General features: G+C 23.9%; 1 protein-coding gene across 1 annotated transcript in view; it reads left to right on the forward strand.

Annotated features, from left to right (window-relative positions):
• The first annotated feature begins 1,105 nt into the window (after positions 1–1,105).
• LOC129611065 (uncharacterized) overlaps positions 1,106–16,174 on the forward strand; it is a 122,544-nt gene continuing 107,475 nt past the window's right edge. The window contains exons 1-2 of the mRNA XM_055523991.1: positions 1,106–1,188; positions 13,339–13,567. The gene's annotated coding sequence lies outside the window, so the exon portion shown is untranslated. The remainder of the gene's footprint in view (positions 1,189–13,338; positions 13,568–16,174) is intronic.

Consider the following 16,174-nt stretch of genomic DNA (forward strand, 5'->3'; position numbering starts at 1 on the left):
AATATTGGGAGAAAGGGTGAAGAGAGAGAATCCTTGAGTTTGCCTATTACACCAGTAGACCCCAGTATATTAAACAACGACAGTATATCAAAGAGCTTATTACTTTAAAGATCTTAGACTACTGGAGGAGAGTAACACAATAGCTGTTTGAACTGAAACCATATATTTGGCTAGAAACATATTTATATAATTAATATGTTATTTATATGCTTTTATACCAACCCAGCACTTTTAACCAGCCACTTCAAATGCTTTTCATTATAGTGCATTTAAATGAGCAACTTATCTTAGACACAGGACATTAGTACTAAAAATCCTTCTATAACAATATTATGTTGTTGAGATTCGTTTGTCTTTTATCTTTCCTAATACAAAATTTTAACTCTCGCAATTTTCAGGTTTTAAGTGTTATAATGTTTATACACAAGATTTTGGTAGAATCTTTGTTCGAAAAACAAATCATCTTATCTTGGGCTTTATAACTAACATCAATTAAATTTTAATATCTTTGAATTTTTAATAGTAAATAATTAGAAGTAGGACTAAATTAAGTGGGAAAATTAGTCTATCATATTAATTAGACCCAAGTCGATTTATTATTTGCAAATTGAATATACCTAGGTACATAAAATTTGTAAAAGATTGAATATAAGTATAGGCTTTTGTTCGTACATTACACAAATAGTATATTTCATAATAAGATGTTAATATTGGCATTTAATTTATAAAAGATATTACACTTTGCTAAATAATTAACACTTTTTCAGTAACATGCTAAATATACTAAAAATCCGTTAATTTACATGCTAAGTGTACATATAAATCAACATTTAAATGCATACATCCAAGCATACAAACATAAGAATAAAAGCTTTTTCATTGTATTTATTATTTAATTTTATCTGCAAAAGCTTCTTAAAAAGCTTTTAATGATAAGAAAACTGTTATACTTACTTAAAATTTCGAAATTTATTTTATATTTTTCATTTTATTGTTATAAAAATTTGTTGAAATGCCTTCGACTGAAAGTGAATTTCATTTTCTTTTATTACAGAATATCAGTTTTGCTATTGGAGTTGTGCCGTTAACTATTTCTGAAAAATTAAAAAATTTTTTCAGTCTTACATTAAATTCGGTCACGTTTAGATGTGTTTTACGGATTGTTGTCTTGAATTTTGTTAGTGCAATGTAATTTTAATTGTTTTGTTATTATTTGTTTTTTGTTGTTTTCAGAAAAATAATGTAATCAATTTAATATTATAAATATAAAATAATATAGAATAAAATAAAAAAGGCGAATCTTTAAAAATTTCTTACTCTTTATTTTTTCTTTTTTGTTATATTTTATTCGCGTAGACAAAAAACAAGTTAACCGCTTTCGCTTAAAATTGTAAAATATAAAAAAAAATTGTGTTTTACGGTTATTCAATTTTCTCTTGTTTGTTTTAATGAATGAAACCGAACCGTTATCAAAGAATTTAATATTTTATGTATGTATGTATTTACATACAAACAAAAATTTAGCGCGTTTTTAAATGTGAATTATTAGTTTGTGCTTCAATGTGTGCAAATGTTTAGTAAAACATAAATAAGTGTAGTTACTTAACATAAAATATCAATAAAATACGAGTATAATATAATAAAATGTGTTTGCATGCCGGTCAATATATTAAAGAAAAATAAATACATACTTATAAATATAAGAAAAATTCTATAATGTTTTAAATAATATTGATATACACATAGGTATCATAAGTATAACAGAAAAAAAATAATATGTAATATAATAAAAAAAATTATAAAAGTAAATTATAATTTACATAACATGCACCCATAATAATATTGATAAATGGATTTATATATGTATAACGTATGTATGTATGTATGTTTAATATACTTAATTTGAATAGAAAATATTAAGCGGTGCCATTGATTGCACAGTTTATTTACAAATTATTATTTTATTACTGAAAATGTAATTGAAAATATTCTGTTTTTTGTGTAATTTTTGTATAAAAGGTTAGAAAAATTAATTCTAAAATTTTCAACCCTTTTCGGGTTCTTATTATAAAAACAAAATTTATAGAATTATTAATAGAATATATTGGCAATTGTATTTCAAATATGTATGTAGGCATTGTGTTGATTGAATTTGAATAAAGAAAAAAATTAAAATAAAATTTCGCGATTAATTTTTTTTTGTATAATCATACGACTTCATAACAATCTTATCAAAATTACCTTAATGTATAATAGTTATATGTATTAAATAGGTATATATGTATATAGTACATTAATTTCAATAGGATTGCCGTTTATTAAAAAAAAATGTTGTTTAAGTATATTAACTGTATATGATAAATATAATAAAAATAAGAAATTATTATATACAATATTTATTATACATAATATTTATGTAAGAGAGTAGCATTATTTCAAGGAATGATTCCAATAACTCATTAGTGATTTTGTCATATATTTTTTAACTTGTCATTATAGAATCCCGAAATATATTCATTTTAAAAATATAAAGAGATTTTGGATTGATTATTTCTTAAAACCTCTTGATATTATGAACAGATTTTATTATAATAAGAAGAAAATAAAATAAACAATTTTTCAAGTATTTGTATGCAACAGATCGACCACACCTCTAGCATAAATGCACCATTTTGCTACCACCATTCTGAGTTCACCAGGCCATCATTGAGCCTACAATTACTGGTGGCCTAAACAACCCGGTTCTCTTGTGGAATATATCTAAATATATTCGATATATCGTCCTTCCTCGCTAAAGTGTTACTTTTTATATTTAATTTATTTTCAAAAATGACAATTTTTCAAAAGTGCTCCATACAAATTCAAACAATGATGTGAAGTAATGCATAACTATTGACTTTAAATTCTTTCGCGATTAAGTGGAATCACAATTTAAAAGAGCATCTTTAAAATATAATTATTTATTTAAGGGTTTGGACGATTTGAAATAATTAATATAGAATTCAATTTCCTTGATTAAATTTCTATATATGACACTTAATTCAATTTTCCCGGAAACTTATACTTCTTGAAATAATTGTATTATGTAATTATACTTAATTTATAAATGTCTCAAATTTAAATAATTCGAAATAATTGGACATTTTCCTATTCACTTTTAATTTGAACATAAAACACGAGTTTGATTAGTTTCATTTTGTAACAGTGAGCTTGTAACAAAGTGGGAAAACAAATTATAGTTCGCATGGAACATGAAATATCATCATTTTCATTATTTGTACATGTAGGGACACAAAAATCTTAATAACGAAATATATCTACATATATTACATACAATATACATGCTGTATGTATTTTAGTAAACTTGATTCTTTATATTGATTGCAATTTGACTAAACACAGGTAACCTTGAAATATTTAATATTATGTGTATGTATACGAATATAATATGTATGTACTTAGTTTTATATGTACAATTTAATTAGTCACATTAAAATAATGTTCGAAAAATTTTTTTTTTCTCATTTGTATATGGAATAAATTTATTATCGCGGTAAAAGTTTCTTGTTATAAATATTAGAAATATAACTATTATATGGATTATTATTATTATTAATGTTATATGTAATATTGTTATATTAAATTTGATTTATGCGCATTATAAATATAAATAATTGTATTTATATAGAAAATGAATGAATATGGGAGCAATATATTATACATACAATTGGTATTGTGAGTTAACATGAAGGTGATAATGAATATTTCCATCACATAAAAATATTTCATATTTCACATTAAAATATTGGAAAGTTTTATTTATTTTTTTACAAAAAATTTAAAATCAAGTTGTCGATAGAGAAATTTTAAATTTTTTTTTGCAATTTGACGCTTAAAATTTTGAAAAGGTGATTGTTCGAAAATTTCTTGCTTTGTTTATGTAGTACAGATATCGGCATCTTTTACGTCTTTTGAAAAAATAATTAAAATTGCTGAATTAGAAATTGTGCAGTATAGCTTTATGCGTAAATTTACAAAAATGTTTTACACAAAATATTGTAATTCTAAATATGTGCTTTTAAGAGTGGATGCGTGATTAGAAAGTGTTTAATGTCGAATTTTTTTAAAATTCCTAACAAAAAATTTTTTCTTTTAATGTAAACTAAATATTATCAATTTAAAATAGCAGGTTTATTCATAAAAAAAATTATATAGCAAGTAAAGATTAAAATTATTTGACGGTTAACAGTGGATTAACATCATACTAATACACACTAAACTATGCATGTATATATTGCAATTACGTAAAACATTGTCTTTCATTAAAAAAAAAAAAATTTCCAAGATTTGAAAAAAAAAAGGGCTAATTAATTCCGATCTGTCTGTTTGTGCGTTTTTTTTTTACCAAACTTTAAAATTCTTTTAATTGGAAACAGAAATTTTATATTGGAAACAAATTTAATGTTTGAGAGAAATATTTCCCTTTTCTTTAAAATATCCCTTTAAAACCGCGAAAATTGTCTTTTTTTTGCATAATATTTCTCCTTTGCTTTAAAACTGTACCACCACGAAAATCCTTGAAAATTGTCGTTTTTTTACGATATTATTGCGCTAAAACTACAAATTTGTTTTGAATTCCTCGAATTTACTTGTTCTTCCGACATAATATAAATGGCAAATATAAGAATAACAAAAATTTCATTTAAGGTAATTTTTAAAAATCAAGGTAATGGATAATGTTATGTCGTATATATCCAATTTTCATAGAAGGAAAGAAGTATCGGTCTTTTTATTAGAAAGCATAAGTAGTAATATATTTATTAAAATCTTTTTAATCATATTTTAATATTTCAATTGTTATACTAATTGTTAAAATCTCATCAACTATTTCAATCATCTTGTCAATGTTTGTTTAAATTTTTGCTCCTTCGTTGTATGCATGTTAATGAGAGAACATTCCTCCGCTATGTGTATGCAACTAAGTTATTCTTCCCCCCTATGCATATGCAATGAGAAGACATCACCTATTGCTATTAACAAAATAATGAACGTTAAAGAATTTTATGTACTTCTCAAAACGAAATGTCCCATTTTGCACACTCCGAATTTATTTTATAATTTATTATTGCCGTCATTGTGCGAAATTATCATCTATTTTATATGAATTATCAATATTATTTTGAAATATATGTAGCTAGTTAATATAAATTTAAACTTTGTATTTGCTCTACATTAATTTAAAAGATTTTGTTACGTACCGTTATAATATACATATTTATAATATGATAAGAAAATAGTAAAAACGTGTATAATTATGGAGGGAAGTTTTGCTCTTAAATTGGATTAATAACATCTACTTAAATGAAGGAAATTATGAATCATATAACCTTTCGTCAATACTGATAACAAGCCCTAAAAATAAATTCTAGAACAAGGTCATTAAAATTTTAATTTTTTTTCAAATAAGGTTTATAAAATATCTGAAAGTATTATAAGTTCGTTTTAAATGTTTTGGTTTAAAATAAGGAGTTGAGATTTAATAATTGGAACATTTTTGTTTAAATAATATTTTCTAGTTTCTTATAATTGTTGAAATGAGTAAATTTAATGCCTTCTTAAAAATTTTCGAATTTACTTTTAGTTTTAGTAAAATTCCTTTGAGTTTTTTATAAATGCTAGTTTTAAGTATTTTATAAAAATTTATCGACAAAAACTCGTTAAGGACCTCGAAAATTTTGAATACGAAAATTTGGAATTTTGGAAATTTACTTGTACTTAATTAGATCGAACGCGCTCTTAGAAACTCTATACATAAATGCGAAAATTATTAAAAATTTGCAGAAATCTGCCAAATAGAAGAAATGTTCAATGAGAAATGGAAAATTAAAATTCATAGAAAATTCATCACATTTACCTCTTTGTTTTTCTTTATTTCGATTGTATAGCATCAACATTTTGTATGGCATCATATGCATGTGTATCAAAAAATTTGCATAGTAATTATAATTCCAACAAAAAATCCAATTCAATTCTAGGAAAAATTTTTACACATTATTTTTTTTGAAAAACCGTGCATTAACTTGCACTGTTTTACCATGGTTAATACTGTAAATTTACACTTATCTGTAATTTTGCCCCTCATAAAATATAACAATCTTTCAAAATTATTAATGGCAATAAATATCTTCAATTTTATATATAAATGGCATGAAGAATGCGAAATTTATACAATATTTTTCCTTATTACAATAAAATGATAAGAAACACGTGTACCATGACTATTGTAATTTATTTTAGGAATTTCCAATAACATCGTCATTTATCTAGTGGCATTAAAAGTTAATTTATTAAATAAATAAAAAAACTTATTTTCTAACTAGGTTAGAAAATTTTTAGATTTAGTGAAATTTATCGTGATTTTTTAAGTATTTTTTTGCTTTGTTTACTATTACAACCTTTTACGAATCGAAAATTCGCAGATTTCAGATTGATACACCTCAAACTGATACAGATTTTCTCAAAATATGTTTACTCTACCTTCGTGAATTTGTGCATATATTTTAATATATGCTTTTACTTAATTAACAATTATGTTTTCATATAAACATATTTAATATAAATTATATTTATTCTAATTGCATATCTTAATTATTTTTATATAAAAATTAATTTTCATGCGTGTCGATTTCCTGCTCACCTGTTCTCTCGTGCCTAAATTCGTCAATATACAGGGTGATTCAGAAAGTTCTACAACAACATCTACCATTGGTTAGAAGATCGAAAATGGGTAAAACTTTTGTTCCGATCTCAAGGGTTTCCGAGTTCCAGGAATTTTAACGAATTTTCACGAAATTTTTACTTATTCAAGGTTTTTGGATTGTAACTTACATTTTGAAAAAGATAGGAACTTCAAACAAACAGTTCCTGAAAGGCCTAGTAAAAGGCTTAAAATAGATATGCTGCTTGATTCTGTATTTTATGTACCTTCGCAATACTAAGCATTCGAACTTTAGCGAAAATTTAATTTTTCCCTTGTTTTATTTTTTAAGTTTTTTTTAACTAGATAATTTCGTGAGAAATTTTTTTAGAGAATTTTTCACACCTGTTTAAACATTAATTTAAGTCCTCAAACATTAAAAAAATTTTTATGTTACAGAAGATATAGTACAAAAACCACGATATTTGAGCTATAAATTCAATTAAAATCAAGCCAGATGTTGATAAAACTAAAATTAAATTCAATTTAATATTCCTTTATCCAAAAAATTTACAAATTTCTCAAAACAAACACCAACTTTTCCTATGAAGTTCACCTAATTCTCTTTAGTTGCACCAGCGGTACATCAATTTTAGTTTTTCTAGAAATATGTTTAAAATGTATTAATTCCATTAAATTATTTATTAATTATTTATTCACTTCATAATGTTAATACCAAACTCCATTATTTTCAATCTCCATTTTGTTCAAAAAAATTAAATTTTTCTATTGAAAAAAATTTTTTTTCTATTAGAATAAATGTCAAAATTTGTATGGCATGTCTTTAAAAATTCGCTCCATCTGGATAATTTTAGTAACTTCAGATGCCAAATGGTCTCTAGATTTTGAAAATATTTTTTGCAAATTTTTAAGTTGCACCCAATCTGAGAAAAATGCATTTAAAAATCTCAAACCATATAGGTACCATTTCTTATAAAAATTGGCAAAAATTAAAAACCTATCATTTTTTTTACCAAGAAAAGTTTCGAAAAAAATTTTTTGATTACTAGATTTTTTTTTTTATTTTTCCTAATACAAAATTCTAGTTTTTCTTTTCAAAAATTTCAAATTTTTTAAATTCAATTTTTGTATTTCATTTAAAAAGTTTGTATAAAATTTCGTTTTAATTTTGTTATTATTTGTTTACATTTCAATAAAAACATTAAAATTTGGATTTTTTATCAAAATAACGTCTCTTAAAAATGTCAACTGTTTTTTCGAGTGACTCTTGCCACCAAAAATTAATGATAGTTAATAATTACAACGCTTAAAATCCTTGTCTTTAAGGGTCTTTAAAATCTTTACATAGAAATGGTTTTTGTGCTACATCTTCTGTAACATAACAGATTTTTTAATGTTTGAGGACTTAAATTAAAGCTTAAACACCTGGGCAAAATTTAAAAAATTTCTTCCGAAATTATCTAGCTGGAAAAAACTGAAAAAATCAAAGGAAAGATTTTATTTTCTTTAAAGTTCCAATGCTTGGTATTCTGAAGGTACATAAAATGTATAGAATCAAGCAGCATTTCTATTTAAAGTGTTTTACTAAGCCTTTCTGAAATTGGTTGTTTGAAGTTCCTCTCTTTTTCAGCACCGAAGTTATGATCAAAAAAACCTGGATAAGTAAAAATTTCGTGAAAATTCGTTAAAGAACTTATAACCAATGGTAGATGTTGTTGCAGAACTTTTAGAATCACCCTGTATAAAGAATTTTCCAAAGTTGCTTATAAATAAAATAATCTAAAAAATTATTATATTTTTTTAACAGTATATGGGGGTTGTCCTTGAATACAAAATATTTAACAATGTGATAATTTAATACTTCAAGGAACATAAATTTTAATACTTAGAAATTTATTCTTTTAAAATATTGGGTATCGCTGCTCCTTGCAATATATTTTCATACATGCACTATAAATTTAAAAGTTTATTTTAACATTTGTGCTATAATACCGAAATTGCACTAAGTAACAGTGTGTAAATTTTATAAGAAATGAGAAAGATTTTTCACTGCTTGATATTTATGCACCCATTCAGAGTGAGAACAGTTTCTATAGTTGATTTTAGTGATTTTTGAATGCGTGAAATGTGGTTTAATAAGTAGAAACGAATGTTTTGTTGCTTAAATTCGAAACCTGAAATAATTAGAAATGAAGCTTTCGTCTATGAATTTGTTTACAAAATATGAATTTACTGTTTATAATTGGTTTTGTCATTTACTACAAGTTTTGATTTTGGTTTTTAAAAAACCTGTAGCGTTTTACAATTTCATTTATAATTTGAATGACTATAGATATGTGTAAAACTCTAAAGCATACAAGGCATACAAAGAGCATACAAAGCTAAGCATACAAAGAAAGTTTCGAATTTTTGAATAATTTGCTTTCTAAAAACAGTTGAAGTACGTTTGCGGTTTCATACATGTTTATGCATAATGGAAAACTATACAACTTTTATATATAACATAATCTTTTGTTTCTTTTCTGTCACGTCGCTCGCATGAGAAGGGAAATATTGGGGAGCTTTATTCTAACGGCAGAGGACTTGTGGTCCTCCGCGCTGCCGCACAAGTTGCTCGAGTATGTCAGGGCGAAGAATCTCGGGCGGGTGCTATAGGTCCGTGCTACGACCCTGGACGGGGAGACAATAGATTCTTATATGTGGGCGCGGTACACTATTACTCCGGTTTTACAAATCTACAAATCAACAATCTTTTCTTCTGCTACTTTACTTTTAATTTCAACTTTTATCGCAAACAAAATAGAGGTATACTCATAAAAATTTCGTCAGACGATGGCTTCCAATAACATGCATTACTCATACTTATGTTAACATTTTGTTAATTTTGGCCGTTAGTAAATTCTTTCAGATAAGCAATCTAGCACACTTAAGCTACTTTAATAAATATTGCGAGTATTTTTTTTATTTTGTTAAACATTCATTCGTTTTAGAACAAATATTGCTCGTCAAGATTAATGTTGCATTGCAAATAAATCTGTATATTATATAGTGCCGCATAGCATATACAAAGCATGTATCGAAATAACGATGTGGAAAACTTTTATTACATCAATTCAGAGTAGCATTTTTTTTCTTTTTTTTTTATTAAAAATTTCAAATATTTTCCAATATTTTAAAATTTATTGTTTTATTTCTTATTTTTTGTTTTGTTTCAAAATAGAAAACTTATTAAAGGAAAATATTTCAAGGATTTTTATTGGTTTTCGCTTTTTATTTATGATTTTTCAAATAAAATATAAATAAAATAATTATTAAAATAAATCGTCTGAACTATAATCGTTTGGGTTTTCTTATATTTTTTTTTCTTAGGAGAAAGATATTTCAATATTTTTATTGCGGTTTATTATTCCTTCAAAAAGAGAAAGAGAACTGAAATAATACAAAACAAAAATTTTTTATTTTTCATTTTTCCTTCATTCTCCCATATATACTTGATTTTCCATTCAGTTTTCTTTTTAAAAATTGTAAAGTGAATATTTAATTTTCTTTGTGCAGTGTGTTTATTTTCAATTAAAAACTTTCGGTAAGGAAACAATTTTCAGTTCTTTATTTGATTTTCCAATTCGTTTTTGTTTTTTCTTGGTTTCTTTTTTGGGAAATATTTCTTTTCAATTAAAAATAAAAGCATAAAAAATTAAAGACCATAAAGTAAAAATTGAATTCACACATTTACATACACACACTGCATAATATAGTTTTATTATTTGGTATGGATTGTGTTTGTCTGAACTCTGAAAGCATAATATGAAAAAAAACATTACAATATACCAGAGTTCCCATACGAGTATACTTTAAAAATCAAACTCTCCTCTTCTTTTTTTTTATTGTTTAAAGTATAATACAATTTTGAATGGGTAACGAATGAAAGAATGTGCAATTTAATTTTATTAAAATAAGGAAGTATTTTTTCAAAATAATTTATTTAAATTAAAACGAGAGAATTTAATTAAGAAGTGTTTTCTGTAATAATATCGCAAGTGAAAATATAAATGGTAAGAATAATAAAAAGTTCCAACTAGAATATTCCACAAGTAGGTTGATATTATAAACTAAAAGGAAGTAGAAGTTTTTCTAACGTAATATGAAAAGAGCAAAACCTATATTGAGAATTCTATAAACGAAAATTTACAATAATAGATTTAAATACTGTAGTTCGAAAATGAATTAATTGAATTTTTTGAATTCGATTCTATTGTTAATTCGTTATTGTTATTCGATTTATAGTTAATTTGGTAAATGATCCTTACAAACAAACACGTTATTAAAGATAATACATTGTATTTTCGATTGGAAAAATTTAAGAGTTTGTAGTATATAGTTTTTCAAATTACTAAACATTTGTGTTTTTTAGGATATTGGCAAATAACTCCTAACAAGAAATATGAAATAAAGTATGTAATAGAAATTTTAATAATTGTGAATATAATTGTGAATTGTGTCAAAAATTGGGAAATATAGTGAATAATTGTCTCTATAAAAATATCTAATTTCAAGCCTTAGTATATTTATAAGTACGCTATTAAATATATACCATAATTTTAGGCTCAAACATTTATCTCATCCCCGTTTAAATAATGACAACATTTAATTCATGATAATTGCAAAAATTTTATAAATGAATTTAGATAGTTTTGGTATTGTTATAATCAAATTTAAATTTTTATAAATTTTTTTCTGCTTTTTTGATATTAAGCACATTTTTTGGATTTATTTTCTCTGTTTAATATTAGTTGAATATAAATATAAAATTCATGTAAAATAATTATGTAAATTATGTGCATGCATAGTATAGAACACAATATAGAATTTCATAGTATGTGCATGCATAGTATAGAACACTTTGAGATTCACACTTTAAATTTACATTTAAATATAAATAAATTTCAAAAATTAAAATTTTGTGTATCAAAATTGCAATTGAAAGAAAATTTTTGAGATTTTATTTTTGGTTTACTATTTTAGTGTTATTACAATAATGTTCTAAAAATAGTTTAGTAATATATGCATTTAGATTCTGTTTGGAATAATTTCAAAAATTTTGCAATAATTTAAGAAGTCTAGATAATCACAAGAAAAAATCCGAAAATCCAATAAATGTAATATTTTTATGAACATGCAAAATTCAGAATATTTAAGTACTTAATTTCCACCTTTATAACATTTTAAGTGTTTATACAATCTCTATTTTATTCAACTATCTACGAGTATAAATTTACTGAAAACTTCGAAATTTCTCCATGAGCGACATTAGTTTGGAACGTATTTCAAGTAAAGAAGCGAGTAAATAAGTAAATGTTTGTGACCGTCTATATATGCGTGTGCTGGAGCACACTTTTATTAGAAATGGAAACAGTTTTTGTTACCGGTTTCGGCTAAAATATAAATTTGTATAATATGTAAAAAACGGAATGAATGTAGTTTTTTCTTTTTGACATATTCTTGTTCTTCACTCCTTTTGGTTTAATTATCAGTTACTTTTATAAACGTCTTTTAAGTATTTGAACTCACAACCTGTACTGACACTTGACTATAATAGAAATACTAAGTATATTTGAGTAAATACTAAGAAAATAAGCAGATACTCAAGATGAATGGATACGAACTACAAATTCCAAACCGATGCTGTCATGACGTATAGTATGTATTTCGATATGAGCATAGTTACCTTAGAAAAAAAATAAATATTCAATAAATTTAATTATATACATACATACATACATACAATAGATTTCCATAAAAACATTATTAAAAATAATTTATTTTTCTTGAAAATTCTAAACGCATTGCCAATATAAATTTTTAGTTTCATTTTATTTTATCTTTTTCAATTTTATATCTAAAACTAATAAATAAACTAAAAATAAATATGAAAAATCTTTTTAATCTCAAAATTTAAGTTTTTTTTTAATTTTATTTTTATTTTATAAAATATGCACAACTTGTACGTAATTTTTATTTCATGTGCGGTTTATTGTAGCTTTGATATTCTATATAGAAAATTAATTCTTAAAAATAAAATTGAATTTACTTAATATTGTAAGAAAAATAAAAAAATTAAAATAATATTTAAAAGAAAAATTAAAAACCAAAGAAGAAAATTTTAAGAAAACAAAAAGAAATTTATGGAAAAAGAAAAATTATTTTAATTTGGAAAACTAAAATGAAAAATTTTCTTTACTTATATTTTTTTGTTTTTTCTTAATTTTTAGTGATATGAAAAGAATAATTTAAGAAAAGTGTATTTTAAATTTATTTATACAAACGCATATACATACATGTATACACATATAAATTATATGAATGTACAAAATAATTTATAGAATTTGTGTTTGTGCGCTACAATTAAGCTATTTAAAAAAAAATTAAATTTGATTAGTTAATTTTACATTCATACTAGTACATACATACATATATAATATGTATATATGAATATATATATTTAAGAAACTCATTTAAAAAAGAAAAAGAAAATTATTGTTTATTTTAAAAAATCAAAATGTTATTTTAATAAAGAAAAAAATTATAAGAAACTTTTTTATTTTTGTAATTTTGTGATTTAGTGTGTGTGTGTGCGTATTTATTAAACATATTATATTTACTTAAATTGTGCAAAAAAAAAAAAACTTATAAAATAATAAAATTAAAAGAAGAACGAAAAATTTTATAAATTATTGACCCAAATTCTTAACATCTTATATCAAGAAAGAAACAGGAACAATTCTCATTTTCAAAACATTTGCTGGAGTATTTACTTAAAAAATACATACATATATAATTATAATTAAATAGGTAAATATGTATTTAAAATTTATAATAAATATTTATATATGTATATACAGAAGTAATTATTATGATTATGAACAGATTTTTCCATTAAATTTTATTTCAATTAAATTTTTCCAATTATGTAGAGTAAAAATTAAAGCTGAATTATTGTGAATATAAAATAAAATATTTATAATAAGTAAGTATATTGCGTATGTAAGTGTATGTGAGCACATATATATATGTAAAAGTGTGCATTTTGAAATCAATATTTTATCGAAATGATTTAATTAATAATATTTTATGTTAAGTATAATAACGTTATTTAATATAGTTGAAAATTATAAAACAAATTTTAATTAAATTTTAAATGCCCAATATTTTTTGCTAAAGTTGGCAATTGAATATGATTTTGGTTGTACATAGCTAACAAATGAGCAATCAGAAATTGTGGATGAATTTAAATTTCTGTAAAAATCAAATATATGAGTAGAGTACGTAAATACGTTCAACAAGCTTCGGCAAAATAGGAAATGAGCCATATTTTTCGGAATTTTCTTTCTAATATGTAAGAATTCGGTTTTTCTATTTAATAAATTTCTAATTTCTACAAAATTGTTCATTTAATGTTTCTAAATCTAGCGAATTTTATCAAAAATCAATAATATTAATGAATTTCATATTGATATCAGGGATCTTCTGAATAACAAAAATATTCCCACATCTAAAGCTTGAAATTTTGATTTTCAGCGATTATTAGTCATTGGAAATGTAACACTTGTTTCTGATTTTATTTCTATGGTTGGGGTGGCCAAATTTTATCAAATTATGATAATTTTCTAAAAATTTGAAAACCGTTTATTGCAATCTTTTGCGTGATGTTAATTAGCTACAAAGAAATTAGTCTTTCAAGATATTAAAGTATAATTTACAAAATACGCGTGAATATTACGTGAAAATGGATTATTGTCAGTCCTAAGCATATTGAGCCGTTTTATATGAAATTTGTTCTTTTGTGTACAGTTTAAAGTATTTAAAAGCTTTTCTTCTTTTAAGCACTGATAAAATTATATTTTCAGTTAATATTATTGGAAAACATCCTCGTATACCCTAACAAATTCTTCAAATATAATAGAAAACTTAGTTTGGAAAATTAGCAATTTCTCTGTATAATACTTTCACATTGACATTGTGTTTTGCGCCGAATTGCAAAGTAATGATTTCGTTTCAAGTTGGCAAGCCTATCAAAATTACTTTGTTTCGTAGGTATATTATGCATATTAATTTATTACAGGATATTCCAAGTAATTGAATATTAAAAAAAGTTTTATTAAAATTATATTAATTTTTTCATAAGTAATACTAGTTGTAATATAATTTAAAGTAATTGGCCCCAATAAATTTTGAAATAAACTCTTTTTAAAGTTTTCGGATTTAAATATATTAAATAGTAAAGGTTAGAGAAAGATATTACTTACTACAGACAATATTTTAATAGAATATTTGATTAGACTCAGAGTGGTAACCTTTTTTGCAAAATCTTTTCATATATGATCTTGTACTCACTACAATCATGTAAAATAAATAATTATTTTCAATAATAATAGCGAATTGCCTTATTATAATTAATAATCTTTAATTTTTGTTCAAAATTAGTAAAATTATCCTTGTTTTTAGTAAAAACTAATTAAATTTTATGCAAGTAACCATTCAATTTTGCAGTCGTTATGCTATAATTGCTATATAAGCGTCAAAAAGTTTTTAAAAAAAAATTAAAACGACGACTTATTAATAATTACGTAGTTCTCATTGATTGCGTTGAAAAAAAAAACATTTTAATTGTTAATAAATCGCATTAAATAATTTAAATTTTTGCATTTCAGTAAAAAATGAAAATCATTTTATTTGCACATTAAGCTCTACCCATGGAAATTAATTTTAACTATTAGTAAATATTTGATGTAATGAGCATCATATGAATTTGAAATATATTGGTCTATATTCCATATGAAAATTCATATACATAATTTATGTATGTATAAATATATTATATAATATACTTGTAGTATTTTACAAAGTACTAAATACTCGTATTAATATTTCAAAAGTGGTAGGTAAATAATAAATTTAAATGATAATTACTTTAGTTTCTTTTTAGCTATTTTCCAAAAAAAATGGAAAAAGGTGCTCATTAATTTCACACTGTCCATCCATCTGTTCGACCATCCGCCGGCCCGTCCGCCTATTCGTGTGTCTCTTTTTAAAACTACTTCAGCCTTTAAGTAAAGTTTAAACTGAAATACAAAAATAGATACACCGCACTACCTACCCGCCCCTATCAAAAAGTTTAGAATTTTACACTGTTTATTATAACGAAACCAGAGGCATTATTTAAATTCGGCAGGTGCAGAGAAATAGTGACACGCTTCTTATATCGCGGCACAGCACAATCGAATATTATAAGGTAAAAGTGGTTTCAGTGTAAGGGTGAATTTTATCTCCAATAATTAATTTCGTTAAAAGGAATATTTTTTTCTACCTACGCCCCCCCCCCCCCCTAAGCTACCGCCTCACGAAATTGGAAACCGAATCCTGATTTATACTGAATGTATGTACTCTGACAAAATCTAA

This window comes from Condylostylus longicornis, unplaced genomic scaffold, assembly GCF_029603195.1.
Source record: "Condylostylus longicornis isolate FDR11 unplaced genomic scaffold, ASM2960319v2 ptg000048l, whole genome shotgun sequence".
NCBI lineage: Eukaryota > Metazoa > Arthropoda > Insecta > Diptera > Dolichopodidae > Condylostylus > Condylostylus longicornis.